A 3174-nucleotide genomic window follows, 5' to 3' on the forward strand; every position below is an offset into this window, starting at 1 on the left:
TTTTCATCTTCATCCATGTCCCTGCAAAGGACATGAACTCATCCTTTTTTATGGCTGCATAGGATTCCATGGTGTATATATATGTACCACATTTTCTTTATCCAGTCTATAATTGACGGGCATTTGGGTTGGTTCCAAGTCTTTGTTATTGTGAACAGTGCTGCAATAAACATACATGTGAATGTGTCTTTATAATAGAATGATTTATAATCCTTTGGTTATATACCCAGTAATGGGATTGCTGGGCTAAATGGTATTTCTGGTTCTAGATTCTTGAGGAATTGTCACACTGTCTTCCACAATGATTGAACTAATTTACAGTCCCACCAACAGTGTAAAAGTGTTCCTATTTCTCCATATCCCCTCCAGCATCTGTTGTTTCCTGACTTTTTAATGATCACCATTCTAACTGGCATGAGATGGTATCTCAATATGGTTTTGATTTGCATTTCCTAATGACCAGTGATGATGAGCTTTTTTTCATATGTTTGTTGGCTGCATAAATGTCTTCTTTTGAGAAGTGTCTGTTCATATCCTTTGCCCCCTTTTTGATGGGATTGGTTTTTTTCTTGTAAATTTGTTTAAGTTCTTTGTAGTTCTTTGTAGAATATTAGCTGTTTGTCAGATGGATAGATAGCAAAAATTTTCTCCCATTCTGTTCACTCTGATGATAGTTTCTTTTTCTGTGCAAAAGCTCTTTAGTTTAATTAGATCCCATTTGTCTATTTTGGCTTTTGTTGCCATTGTTTTTGGTATTTTAGTCATGAAGTCTTTGCCCATGCTTATGTCCTGAATGGTATTGCCTAGGTTTTCTTCTAGGGTTTTTATGGTTTTAGGTATTACATTCAAATCTTTAATCCATCTTGAGTAAATTTTTTGTATCAGGTGTAAAGAAGGGGTCCAGTTTTAGTTTTCTGCATATAGCTAGCCAGTTTTCCCAACACCATTTATTAAATAGAAAATTCTTTTCCCATTGCTTGTTTTTGTCAGGTTTGTCAAAGATCAGATAGTTGAGATGTGTGGCATTACTTCTAAGGCCTCTGTTCTGTTCCATTGGTCTATATATCTGTTTTGGTACCACCATGCTATTTTGGTTACTGTAACCTTGTAGTATAGTTTGAAGTCAGGTAGTGTGATACCTCCAGCCTTGTTCTTTTTGCTTAGGATTGTCTTGGCTATACGGGCTGTTTAGGCTTTTCTAATTCTGTGAATAAAGTCAATGGTAGCTTGATGGGGATAGCATTGAATCTATAAATTACTTTGGGCAGTATGTCCATTTTCACAATATTGATTCTTCATGTCTATGAGTGTCGAATGTTTTTCCATTTGTTTGTGTCCTCTCTTATTTCCTTGTGCAGTGGTTTGTAGTTCTACTTAAAGGTCCTTCACATCCTTGTAAGTTGTATTCCTAGGTATTTTATTCTCTTTGAAGCAATTGTGAATGGGAGTTTACTCATGATTTGGCATTCTGTTTGTCTATTATTGGTATATAGGAATGTTTGTGATTTTTGCATGTTGATCGTATCCTGAGACTTTGCTGAAGTTGCTTATTAGTTTAAGGGGATTTTGGGCTGAGACAATGGGGTTTTATAAATCTAAAATCATGTCATCTGCAAACAGAGACAAATTTGACTTCCTCTCCTTCTATTTGAATACCCTTTCTTTTTTTCTTTCTCTTGCCTGATTGCCCTGGCCAGAACTTCCAATACTGCATTGAAAAGGAGTGGAGAGAGAGGTCATCCTTATCTTATGCCAGTTTTCAAAGGGAATACTTCCCACTTTTGACCATTCACTACAATACTGGCTGTGGGTTGGTCATAAATAGCTGTTACTATTGTGAGATATGTTCCGTCAATACCTAGCTTATTGGGGTGATCAATTTTATCAAAGGCCTTTTCTATATCTATTGTGATAATCATGTGGCTTTTATCATTGGTTCTGTTTATGTGATTGATTACATTTATTGATTTGCATATGTTGAACCAACCTTGCATCCCAAGGATGAAGCCAGCTGGATCATGGTGAATAAGCTTTTGGATATGCTGCTGGATTCAGTTTGCCAGTATTTTTTTGAGGATTTTCACATCAATGTTCATCCGGAGTATTGGTCTGAAATTTTCTTTTTTTTGTTTTGTCTGACAGGTTTTGGTATCAGGATGATGCTGACCTCATAAAATGAGTTAAGGAGAGTTCTTCTGTTTTTATTGTTTGGAATAGTTTCAGGAGAATGGTACTAGCTCCTCCTGGTACCTCTGGTAGAATTCTGCTGTGAATTCATTTGGTTCTGGGCTTTTTTCGGTTGGTAGGCTATTAATTACTGCCTCAATTTCAGAACTTGTTATTGCTCTATTTAGGGATTTGACTTCTTCCTTGTTTAGTCTTGCGAGGGTTTGTGTGTACAGGAATTTATCCATTTCTTCTAGATTTTCTAGCTTATTTGTGTAGAGGTGTTTATAGTATTCTCTGATGGTAGTTAGTATTTCTGTGGGATCAGTGGTGATATCCACTTAACCATTTTTTATTGTGTCTATTTGATTAGTTTTTCTTTTCTTCTTTATTAATCTGGCTAGCAGTCTATCTATTTTATTAATTTAAAAAAAAAAAAACCAGCTCCCGGATTCATTGATTTTTTGATGGGGTTTTGTGCTTCTAATCTCCTTCAGTTCTGCTCTGATCTTAGTTATTTCTTGTCTTCTGCTAGCTTTTGAATTTGTTTGCTCTTGCTTCTCTAGTTCTGTTAATTGTGATGTTAGCGTGTTGATTTTAAATCTTTCCTGCTTTCTCCTGTGGGCATTTAGTGCCACAAATTTCCCTCTAAAGACTGCTTTAGCTGTGTCCCAGAGATTCTAGTACATTGCATCTTTGTTCTCATTGGTTTCAAAGAACTTATTTATTTCTGCCTTAATTTTGTTATTTACCCAGTAGTCATTTAGGAGGAAGTTGTTTAATTTCCATGTATTTGCACAGTTTTGAGTGAGTTTCTTAATTCTGACTTCTAATTTGATTGCACTGTGATCTGAAAGACTGTTAGGATTTCCATTCTTCTGCATTTGATGAGGAGTGGTGGTGAATCTAACAATTAAGGGTCTTGGGGTTGCTCTTCTTGAGGAACATCTTTGTGCTGTTCTCTGCATTTCCTGAATTTGGATGTTGGCCTGTCTTGCTGGGTTGGGG

This window comes from Sapajus apella, unplaced genomic scaffold (assembly GCF_009761245.1).
Source record: "Sapajus apella isolate SASKATOON/1434 unplaced genomic scaffold, GSC_monkey_1.0 scaffold14, whole genome shotgun sequence".
Taxonomy (NCBI): domain Eukaryota; kingdom Metazoa; phylum Chordata; class Mammalia; order Primates; family Cebidae; genus Sapajus; species Sapajus apella.